This window comes from Plectropomus leopardus, chromosome 7 (genome assembly GCF_026936395.1).
Source record: "Plectropomus leopardus strain MGB_pleo_1.0 chromosome 7, ASM2693639v1, whole genome shotgun sequence".
NCBI lineage: Eukaryota > Metazoa > Chordata > Actinopteri > Perciformes > Serranidae > Plectropomus > Plectropomus leopardus.
In genome coordinates, this window is record NC_142182.1 from 9,018,063 (window position 1) to 9,030,636 (window position 12,574).

The 12,574-nt window shown below is 38.2% G+C and overlaps 1 long non-coding RNA gene across 1 annotated transcript in view; it reads right to left on the reverse strand.

Moving 5' to 3' along the window:
• The window catches only part of LOC148189143 (uncharacterized), a 29,783-nt gene extending 26,519 nt beyond the window's left edge, over nt 1–3,264 (reverse strand). Inside the window, exons 1-2 of the long non-coding RNA XR_015776952.1 lie at nt 3,085–3,264; nt 2,777–2,816 (exon numbers count right to left, since the gene is read on the reverse strand). This is a non-coding gene — a long non-coding RNA (uncharacterized LOC148189143). The remainder of the gene's footprint in view (nt 1–2,776; nt 2,817–3,084) is intronic.
• Between the last annotated feature and the right edge of the window lie 9,310 nt (nt 3,265–12,574).

Below are 12,574 nucleotides of genomic sequence, written 5' to 3' on the forward strand. Positions count from 1 at the left end.
GAAAACTACTTTAATGTTGATCAAAAATAGTTTCCAATTAGGGGGTGGTAAGGTGCAGTGAGTAGAATCAGCAGGTGTAGGCACCCCTTCAACACAGTAAATTAACGTACGTCAGAACTAGTTTTTTTTCTTCAGCTGATACATAATTTGATTTGTTAACTGTTTCAGTGCACAGTGTAGACAGATAATATTGCAATTTAAGCAATAAATGTTGATTTTTTTTTAAGGAGGATTCCCTTATTCAAGAAAACAAATTAGCTGTCCATTTAAGAGACCTTTCTTATAAATTGTTCGAAATATTCAATAAATAATCATAAATAGTTTGTGTGTGTATTTCCTTCAATTTTTTTCAAAACCACAAAGAATAGATATGCACTCTTTCATTACAAAAATATCCTGGCTTTTAGTTGAACATATTTACAGTACAATCCTTATTAGTGAACTATGGTGGGAAAAAAGAATTTATTAATCATAATTGAGGTAAAATGCTCAATTAATCATGATATTGATTTGAGGTCATATCGCCCAGCCCTAATATGTGGTATATTTTGAACAACAAGCCACGGGCTGTTTAAAATTGGTCCACAGGCCACGACTGGCCCCCGGCCGGACTTTTGACATGCCTGACATAGATGTAAACAAGCAAGTTGCCTGGGAAAAAGCCCCCAGCTGACCATGCCAACCCTTTAGCCTCCCACTACTCTTTGTCTCTGTTAACATTCCTCTACTGCATTCTTGCCACCCTGTCTGCGTCTGTGTCAGCACTGGGAACCAATGCTTCAGCATGACTCTGGGATACACAATCTCCCTCACTGGTTAACAAGATGTTAGGTCGAAGATTTGGGGTTTACTCCTTTTAAAGCATCACTTATCCTGAGGAAGAATCCAGTGCAAACCCATCCAGTTCAGTCTCAACAATGAGGAAGCCAAACTGCAAACTGATATCTATATTTTGCTGGCATTGTTTGCATGATCCCTAAAATAGAACCAGCTCCACCTAGCAAATAATCTGACCATGATCCACTTTCCTGTCTCTCCCGTGGATTTTCTACAACAGAAAAGACACTGACATGCTAATGAACACATAAAATGAAAGATTCCAGCCCCCAAGCAGCGGCAAGTGACCTTCGTCCCTCCCCCCAGTCTCTCCTTGCTGAAACCTTGCATTCCTTTCAATCTCAAACACAACCACGAGCACACATGCAGACACACACCCCCTACTTTCCCCTACTTTTACCTCTTTCCTTCGACTCTCATTGTCCCTCCTGCCTTTGTCTCTCTGCCCTTTTTGCTTTATTGTCACCAGCGACAGGAATCTTTTGAAAACAAAGGGCTATGACCTGTACTGTACTCACTGACATTTTTCTGACAGACCCTATCATTTCATTGTTTAAGTGAGGTAACATGATACATCTCAAAGGAGCAGCGAAATACCTTTTTTTTTTTTGCCTGAGCGAGTGCACATTTTGCACTGATGAAGAAAGCACCAACCATATATCACACTGAAAGGTTTTGTGCTATCCATCACATTAATCCAATATGTTTTTGGCTTGCTCTTGTATATACTACTCTGCCTGATTACTAGAGCAACTCAAAACTCAGCGTCAGGTTTGACATTATGAAGCTCCCGCTCAAGGGGAAACAGGGTGTGGCTTTGCAGTCCAATGTGATTTTGTGCATCAAGAATTAAGTTTTTTACTTCAAGCTGCAGTTATCAGTTTGGCCGCTAGGGGGCAGAAATCCATCAAAAGATGCTGACAAACAGCCAGCACATCATCATCATTATTGCTTTCTGTGAGCAACAATTTCCAAATTTCATTTCAAGATTCAAGATTCAGTTTATGTGTCATTTTTCGTACGTATCTATTAACACAAAAAAGATGAAATGCTGTCATCGCAGCCCACAGCAGTGCAACAGAAAAGAACAGAAATGTATATTAAGAGTTCCTGCAGCTGAAGGCAAGGTAGATTTAAGACTTTTTAAGAATATTTTAATGCTACTTGCAATTTTCTAACAACAAAAAATGAAGAGGGGCAATTTTATTTTGGCCAAATAATTATTGAAGCATAAAGCATAACTTTGGAAAAGAACAAAGTTAAATGATTTATGTTAAATGTTGAAAATGTTTTTAGAGTGGAACACATGGAGGACAATGAATATATGATATTATCACAAAAGTATCCATTTAGTTAACCAATGGAAGTGAGAAATATCTGGCATTTCTGGCCAATTTTCTGGGTGATTTTGTTTCACAGTCTGCATGTGAGATTCCACTATTTCAGTTCCCATCATGACGAGTTTAAGAAAAGGAATTTAATTAAATTATGTAACAAAAAAAAGGTTGCCGATCATTTGGATAGAATCTGGATATTTGGATACCAATACTGCAAAGTTAATGTAACAAAAAATAATAAATAGTGGTAAAACATATTTATGAATGCTCATATAGACCCATTAATAACATTGACAGGCTAGTTTGACTATGTGTTGTATTGTGACAGATTTTTTTTTGTCTGTTTTGGGCCAGAAATGGCTCTTTTGATAGTAAAGGTTGCCGACCCCTGTGCTGCAACACTTATCAACAAACAACACCATGTCCCGAAAACTGTCCCGCTACCGGCACGCGCTCAGTTTACCCACAACAGTACACACACATACACAATGAAACAGGTGCTCGGCGGCGACCTGACTCCCAAATAACAACAACCTTTGAAACAGGGGCACAGCAGCCCAACAGACACCCCAGATACCCCTTAAAAAAGCACTTGTACTCACCTGTTTGAATGTTTCTGACTCTGACTGGTTACACCTGCAACTGAAAATATATTAACGGTTATCCAACGGTAGTAACAGACGGAATCTACTAGGCTATAAGTTAGCTAACCATAATAATTCAAAGGGTGGTTATCCACCCGGTAGAGACATTAATTAACTAGTAGCCGACGACTTAGTCTACATAAAACATACATGCCTTGTTTTAAAATGTACCTGTAACACAACAGCCTAATATTACGCTTATTTAGACCAATGCTAACTAGCTTGTTGCTATTGTTAGCATACATGCTACATGTTTGCTGACTCACCTCTGAGGGCAGCAGCGACGGGCCTGTATGTGAGCTCGCAATGTTTGTAAAAAAAATAAATTAAGTCCAAAAGAAACTAATTTAGGAAGCTCTGAAATCTTCTTGTCTCTTCTCTCCTGTCTTTTCTTGCAACCGCTTTCGTGTTTGAATGACAGCTCGCTCGGCTTACCCAGGTGTGCTTCGGCTGTGTCGTTTTGTCACTTGATTAAATGGAGACGTTAGATTGGACAACAACATACGCACGTTACCCAGAAATCCTCATGGCCTCTGTACGAAGACCAAGGAAAATAAGAAAATATTAATTTAATTGAATAGTTTTCGATAGTTTATTGATTGTTTTATATATATGTAGAATATGTCTATAATTTTATCAGAGTTTGATACATAAACAAGTACACACCATAATAAAGATGACTTTGTACCTTCATGGGTTTATTTAGTAATTTTGTACCGTTACATGTAAGTAGTATTTGTTATTTTATTTTGTCTGCACTGTTAATACCACAGACTGTCTGTAATATAATATACATACTTTATATACAGTCTATGGTTAATACTTATGCCCCTGTTTGCCCACCATTTGGGGTTTGACTGGTGCTCTAAACTCCATGTTGTTCACCCTCCTCTTAACTTAATTTACTTATTTCTATTATTATTTACATAATGGTAGTGGATTGAAAAACGCATAAATTACAGTTCTGACAGATTACTTTGGCCCCTTTATTGCCAGATAGTTACTTTTCTCTGCAGTTTGGTTCTGGCAGATAGAGAGCAGTGGATTTATCAAACCTATTTCCCTCTTAATAAGTAAATATATTTTTAAAAATTAAAACAAGATGCTAAATGAGGCTAAAATGCAGGATCTGTGGTTCATTTTCTGCTATTTTTTTACTACCAGCAACCTTCACATTGCACATATTGATATTGTTCTGCGTTAACTTTAAAGCTACTCATTGATGAAGGGTGAAAGCAGAAAAATATTTAGTAATAACATGCAATGCTGTGTGTTTAGACAACAAGAAGCAGAAATGACGTCAGTTGGCTGATAGCGTCCACCTCTAGTGGCAACTGCAACAACCTCACCAGGTCTGTACTAAATTCAATGTCTTACTACAGCGAGTTTAAGTTCCTAAAAGTTAGTTTCTTGAGTGTCCTGGCTGGGATTTTGGCAACAGGTGCTTTATTAACTAGATATTAACTTATGATAAAAGATAAAAGTTTAGGAATCGTGTTTTCTTGAATGACAGGTGTCTCAGCAGGTGGTTGCTTCTTGTTCTACCTGAGCTTCATCCAGGGTCATTCCCCTTCTGGATTTAAATGAACTTAATTCCTGGCTGCAAAACATCCATTTGGTAGTAATGGCTCAAATGCTACATTTTTTTTCTTAAAATCTATGATGTATTATCTGACAAGGCTGCACTGTGCAGCTAGAAAGCATTTTAACTTTTTTCCAACTTCACTTTATTACGCAGCTTTTTTTTTTCTTTTTTCTATCAGCTGTTGGCAGGACTACAGAGCCATGACACTGCAAAAAGTGAAGGAGCACAATTAGCTAATGGTGAGCAGATGAGCTCAGCCAGCTATAAAACGATACGCAGCTTGTTGAAGCAGGACTGAGTGTGAATCACACAGATGGATTATTGTCCTATTCTTGGAAAACAGAATTTGATCTGAGTGGCAAACCATGTTATCAATGATCCAGCTAATAGCTGTCCTGTAAATTGTGAAGTTTCTGCAGCGTCTCGGAGAGAACAGTGTGAGTGGGATGCTGTTTTTGGCAACAATGTGACTTTGGCTTAGGTGATCTTGTCATGTGTGGATGGTGCAGTTGGCTGCAGCTTTACTTCACCAAGCCAAGTCCGTTTCATCGCTGCTGTTACTGCAGCATTGTACAGTCTCAGATGAGTCAAGTTTCGAAACAAATATCTGCAAATTGCAATTAAGACATTTCCTTCAGCCATGGCTGTAGGTTTACTCTGTTTGCAAAATGACAGGAGGCCAGAGGCCAGTTGCAGCAGCTTTTACTGTACAGGTTTCTAGGATATTGGGACATTTCTAAGATTTTAGGATGTTTCTCTGACATTTCTAAGATTTTAGGATGTTTCTAGAGGTTTAGCATGCTTTGAAGATTTTAGTACATTTCTCGGATTTTAAGAAGTTTCAAGAATTGGCAGATGTTTCTAGGATTTTAGAACCTTTCCACAAAATTTAGGACATTTCTACGATTTTGTGATGTTTCTAGGAATTAAGAACATTTCCAGGATTTTAGGACATTTCTAGGATTTCAGGATGTTTCTCAAATTTAAGGATGTTTCTGGGATTCTAGAATTGTAGGCGTTTCTAGGATTTTAGGTCATTTCTGAGATTTTAGCACATTTGTTGTATTTTACGACATTTCAAGGATTTTAGGACGTTTCTAGGTTTTTACAGCATGAGGAGCTAGTGAGGACCTCTGTTGGGGGGTGCAGGGGATCCTCTTCTGGCACTTTTTGATAAACAAGCTCTATTTTAAAGCTGTTTTATGCACTCTGGCACTTTATGTGTACCAAAGTACAAAAACAATTCCCACCTATCAAGTACCCTATCGAGGCCAGATTTGGTCTGTGGGCTGAAGCTTAGTATCGCTTCCTTACACTCTGATATTGAACACGATCAGTTTTATTGTTACTCACATCAGCATGTTAGCATAGTCATTACAAGCCTGCAGCATGCTAATGTTAACATTTAACTCAGAGCACTGCTGTGGGAGTCTGATAAGATCGTCTCATCATCACAAATCAAAATGTTGACTTGATGATCGCATTGAGAAATAAGTCTGCACACAATTTCATAATAATACATCCCATACTTGCTGGAATATTTCAGTCCAAAGCAGTGCACCAACTGACAGACCAACATTGGCATCCTGGCAGCCATGTCTCTATTGTTAAGTCATGAAACCAGTCTGGTTCTTTAACTAAAAAGCTGTGCTTATCACTTGTGTGAGAATACGAGTTTCAAAGTAAACAAGCTGCAATCCCTCAGTCACCAGGGTTTTCGTGACCTTTTTGTACAATATTTGTTCTATTTATCATGAATACATGTCCAAACAAAAGAAACCATAAGCCAGTCTGTTGTTTTCTCTTTATTGTTTGTGCAAAAGCAGAAAAGTACATTTATAGCCACAAGGTCAATTCTATGCTGTAGCAGTTCACTTAAAACATTTTTAATGTCAGTGTATATTTGTATGAGTACATATGCATTCAGTATAGCTGCATAGATAGCAACGATTAACATGATAGTGTAGCTGTTGGTGCTATCACAGAACAGAAAGTTTCTTGAACAAATAAGTGTATTACATTCACACAATGTACATTCAGAAGAACGATAAGGTACACGTTTGTCATTCTTTATATGTGGATAATTTTAGCATAACCTTTTATATTTGTGATTATGAATATTACATACATTTAATTACACGTATAAACATAAGTGAGGGTGTTTGTTCTCTACTTTGGACAAATTACAATTTTATCGGAAGAACCAATTAGATCCAAATTGCAGTTCTTTTAGTCAACTGTACACAATACTGAAGGTGAAGTAACAATTATGGAATGTACTAGTTGCAGATCATGGCCCATTTTCTTCGACAACAAATGTAAAATATAATCGAAGCGGACAACAAAATTGAGACAGAAATAGCTTGTAGCGAAAGGTCAGGCCAAATATATTTCAATCATGAAAACGACTATATACAATTCAGGTTAGACAGAGAGCCTCTGAATGGTATTGAAAAAAAAAAGAATAAAGACTTGCTACATGGTTGATGTAGCCAAAACACTTTTTGAATTTGAATAGTCCTCCAGTATAATCCATTGTCAAAATACATTTAAAACTATACATTACACACATTAGAAAGAAAATATGACAAGGAAATATACAGTAAAATAAACTTGAATGTAAAATAAAGCAACAGTCACAGTTCAAAAACCCCCAAAATGTTTACACACACAAATACTCAAGTACATAGTATATTGTGTTTTTATTTTCCACTCCTAATACAAAAAGTGCCACAGTAGACATTCAAACACCTTTGGATGGTTCCAGTATCAGGTGACTAGTGAAGTGTTTAGTTTAGTTTCAGGATCTAGCTCTGTGCACACTGTAGATCACAGTGTAGCCATGCTCACAAGCAATATGAGGTAATGCCTACAACACACTTCACAGGAGTCGTTTGGTGGCTTCCACACTAAATCTCAGTGCTCAGGTAGACTGGAAACGATGTACACGATGCTACAGCTTAACAGGATCATGTCAGCCTGTGTAGAGGTTGCACAGTTTTCATTTGTCAATCACAGTGGGAATGTAGTCTTACATATTGTTTCAAACAAGCATCTGCATGTGTTTCCATGTAGAATTATATAATACTACCAAAAGCAGATATTTAGCTTTTCAACTGACTTTCACTAAAACCCCTATGTAGTGATTTTAGCTACAATGTCCAGTCACGGCTCAGCAAGTGAAACTAAGTATATTAGGCCCATACAGCTTTGGGTAATTTCTCCACATGTGGAGAATAATTTTATTTCTTTCAGTCTTTTCCAAACCAGAAATAAGAGCAAAAATACTAGGAATGCTTTAATCAGCATGTGTTGCTGCTTCAGTATAAACTGCAGCTGTTAGCATGTGCAGCTAACTACCTTTCATACAATACTAACTGAGCCTAATTGCAAGGCAAAAGCGCATATCAATAGCCTATTTTAGTTTGTGGGGTTACATAAAAAAAAGTCTTGTTCACAGTAGGCTTGGGTAGTATGACAGTATTACCAGGGTATTTAGAAATCCCACAAGAATGTTTTTCAATGCTGTCATAAATACAGGTGCTTTGTATTTAACTCATTGTATGCAGTGCACAGCACGCACCACCAGAGTACAGTCTCCAGTCTGTACTGGTGGAACAGGCAACTGAGCTGAGTGACACTGCAATGCCTAGTGGTGGAGAGAGAAGTTACAGGACCGTGAACGGCCGGCGACCAGAAGGCAGAGAGAGACTGTGGGGAATAATGGCATGTTTTTTACATCTGGCTTGGTGAATTTAGCATTTATTTTGACCAAATCAGAGGTGGTGATTGTTGGAGCAATGAACAATTAATTACTAGATTACTAACAAGAATAACTAAGATGGTTCTGGGTGAGGTTTTTTTGCTTGTTTGTTTGATCTGTTGAGTTTAGATGTAGCGTGTTTTATAATTAATGCAATTACGCCTCATCATTCTTCCGTTACTGAGAGAAAATTGAATTCAAAAGGTGTACAGTTATATTTCTCTGTTCATTAATGAACATAGGTGTGAGAGTGTAACTTGTATTAACTGGGGGTTTTATTGTGTATTTATTAGCCTGCAAAGCTGAAAGTAAGTAGCATACTCGCTTTTAGGAGGGAGTGGGGGCTCAGGGTTTAGCCTTGCACACTGATACCGTCATATACATGTACCCAGGTGAAATTTCGTGAAGGTTTGAAATGTTACATACTGCCCAAGCCTAGTTCACAACTACTGCCTAGATTGTGTAGTAGGCCTATTTCCCCTCTGCTCTTTTATTTCCATATCTTAAAAACAAATCATTAACTGGTGAGGATGCTGACTTATGTTCCTGGGACATGTACCTTCACTCTTTTAGCATGATATTATGTAGTTATCAAGTGCATATTTAAGGCGCCTTTTACAGGAGATCTTGTATTAAAACAAGTTATCTGGAAAAAAATAACAGTCAGCTACAGACAGTATTTTTAATAAATTCATGGAGCCTACATTAGCTTGACTAGCTAGCTAGCCAGAGCTGTTAAAATATGCTAGTGACAGCTGTCATAACCGCTGTCAAAATCGACCGGCTACTGAGAATTTTTAGATTTTAGATTGGTAACTTAATTTGTTGGAAAGCTTGACAGGCGTGTTAGCAACAGTAAATAAAAAGGTGGGCTTTTCTGAAAATCAGTTTTAGTCTGTTATTCACTGAATACCCTTTCAGTATGTGAAATGCTACATTGTTAGCATTGTTAGCACTTCTAATGATAACAGGCACAGCTCCTGTAGAAAGAGGCTAGCTCGTGATCACTGGTACCACTTACAGTGAGAAGAGGAATGCAAAAAGAGTTGCAAAAAGATGATAAACCACTCAGTACGTTTACATGATGTTAGAAAAAGTTGAATTATTGTGTTAGTGGCTTTGAGTATTGTGAAAAGTGCTCTATAAATAAAATGTATTATTACTATTTTTCAAACTGGGCTTTTAAAACACATGTAAACATGTCAGTCCCACTGAAATCGTACCAAGTTGAATTTCTCGTTGGACGAACTCACCTAGATAATGTGATTGAGAGTCAATGTACTCTTTCATGTATAAGCCTCAATCGGACTTGAACTGGCCTAAGCATTGTGTGCATGCGCCACTGCCCCTGACCCGGGCTTTGACCCAGAAGTTGAACAGCATAAAAAACAAAAGAAGAAGAAGGGAAGAAAATAAAACAAGACAAAGGCACAAACATGAAAAATGCTAGAGCAAGAAGCATGAGAAGCATGCAATTTTGGACAGACGAGGAGATACTTGCTAACTTGTTTGGTATGTAACGTAATAGGTCAACCCGAAAAAGGTTAAAAAAAAGTTCACAAAAGCACCCACATCAAGATGATGAAAGGCTAGGTGCAGGACAGTAGATAATACAATAGAAGAAAAAACAACGTCTGCACACTAGATTACGGCCCCATGAATATTAAATATAATTACCAACCGGAGGAAGGTCCAATAGAAACTAGCTGAATGGGCGTATATCACCACCTGCAGCAGCAGAGTCAGACATACTTCTGTCAATGAATCAATGCTCCCTCATACTTGTATTCTGGGACACGGACAGTAGCCCAACCAAATGACCTAATAAAGCTATAAACACAGCTTAACTTAACTGTGCATGTAAATGTGCTGAATGTATCTGTGGATAATAGCATAGCTGGTGATTGAGTTTTCAATCTCCATTTCTCATTTTAAACAACTGTGAGCTATTGTCCCACTGCATAGGAGAAAGCCTAAAAACAGGAGCTATGAGGTAAGCCTGATGCACACAGTGCCTCACTGTTCCCCTGCTGTCCTCCTTTGTTACAAGTGCACTACGTAAGACTTTTAGCGTGCTGGAGCAGACAGTTGCCATTGAGCCAGTGTGTGTGTGGGTTTGACGAGGTGATTGACACCAGTGACTCAGCTCTCAGTAACAGAGTACACGTTTACTAATTTGTACAAAACCTGATTTACTAAATGCCCCTTTAATAGAGTTACTGCACAGCTACAAGTTGTCTAAATACGTAGTCTATGCGAAATCCAGCTGTGCAGTCTGATGTGACCACCTGTGTCATTATTCTGGATTATGGGTATGATGATGAGGCAAGTTGGCAGAAGGCACTTGTGCCAAAACACCACTGACATCACCACAGAAACCATTACCATAACAATGAACCATTGTCATGTGTACTGTGCAACATTTTCTTCTATGCAGTGATCATACATCAGAGAAAAAAAAGCAAAAATATGGTCAGATAGCTCCCTAGTAGAGTTGGGTCGTTTTCCGGTTTGTACACCGGTCCAGTCCAGTGTACAAAATTAAACAGGTTTGATTTATTCAAACCAACTGAATCGGCATTTATTACTTCTGGCAATTTTAAAGGCAGTCACAGCACTAAATCAAACTCAAATTACATTAGAAATAGGCAAAATGACAATTTGATTAATATTATATCATGTCTGTAAACTTACTAATGGACAAACTAATGTCATGTAGGTTGTGTGTAATTCACAGCCAAGCCAAGGCGAATGGTGTCGGCAACATGAAAAAGACAGCGGGGGGGCACAAGCCGCATCTCTTTTGTTTACTTTTTGGGGTGATGGAGATATGGCAGAGTTTGTGTCTTAAAAAGACTTAAACTGCACACATATAACAATTTGGATGTGAAGCCGACAAAACTTTTGGCAGACGCTGTAAATCTATTTATTCCTGTCGCTCGCTTTGAAAGTGCCATAGTGGACAATTACCAGCTTATTTATGAGGTTGAAATGAGGAATTATTTATACAAAACCTACCCTTTTCACTACAAAAGAGAGTTTCTGCTCTGACCATCGCTAAAAATAAGCTGGGCAGACGTTACTTGCTATTGGTTATATTTTTTTTTTAAAGATTATTTTTTGGCTTTTTGCCTTTATTTGACAAGACAGATTTTCAGCATGAAAGAGGGGAGAGAGAGGCGATGACATGCAGCAAAGGGCCATGAGCAGGAAGCAACGCTGCAACCACTGTAGCACATTGCCATTGTACATGCGGCACCCGCTCTATCCACAGAGCCACTGGGTGCCCCGTTGGTTATGTTGTATGTAAAGCAATAGCAATTTTCACAGTATAAAGCATGTGTTTTCTACTTTTAAAAAGTAACACTACAAATGTAGGAAGATATCAAGTAGCCTTCTCATCTTTCTTTAAAGTGTTTATGTCTCCAGTCTGATCACAAGTGCACAGCTGATAGCTGAGTGGTTTTGTTTACATTAGGTAAAACAGGTGTGTAATTAAAAGATTCAGTGTAATGGAATGGATTCAGAGCTGCAGTGACAAGCAATGCTACGTGATAGTTAGACACTCGCTTTCTGTTGGGACATGGTGTCATTATGATCCACTCAGGATTGACTGCTGGATCAAATGAGACACCTTGTAAAATTTGGTGAACAGATCCGTTCCAGAGTTTGGCTTAATATCAAACCGGTTTGAGAATTTTCACATCGGCCCAGTGCCACACTTAAGTGTTCAACAGAGAGTGTAGCAACACTTTCCCAGGCTTGGGTGCGGATGGAATGTAATTTTGGCTAAATCAGACGATGCAGATGTTAATGCCCAATGTGTAAACTATACAGAGATGTGGATCTACTTGTCACAGTTATCCATAATAATACCATAAACATGTTGAGTAAAGTCAAAACTGATCACTGTAAGTGCAATATTAGTCAGGAAGCCACAAAGAACCGGAGCTGGTTTTAATGGAATGACCTGATGTTTGATGTCTTTGACTTGATTCGGTGGAGTTTAACCAGTCGCCCAGAAAAAGGTAACCCAAACATCACATGCTTGAAAATACCACATAACCGTATTTGCCCTGGCATAAAGAAAAGTCAAATAGAACCATTTAAAATAGAAAACCAAACAAATAGCAAGTGTGTAATATCTAAGTGTAGACATCAATCTGACCTGTCGATCAAGCCATGATTTCATGAGCCAACAAGTCAGCCCAGCAGTAATAGACAGGACCTATTTACTGGCACCTTGAGGTCTATATATAATATACATAGTTAACAACTGGCTGCTTCGGGAAGCAGGAATCCATTAAGAGAAGTTCACATTTTGGTCATTTCCAACAGAGCATTTCCATAAGGGAATGATCAATACATATACATTGATGCAATGTTAACATTTCCAATCGAGCTGTAA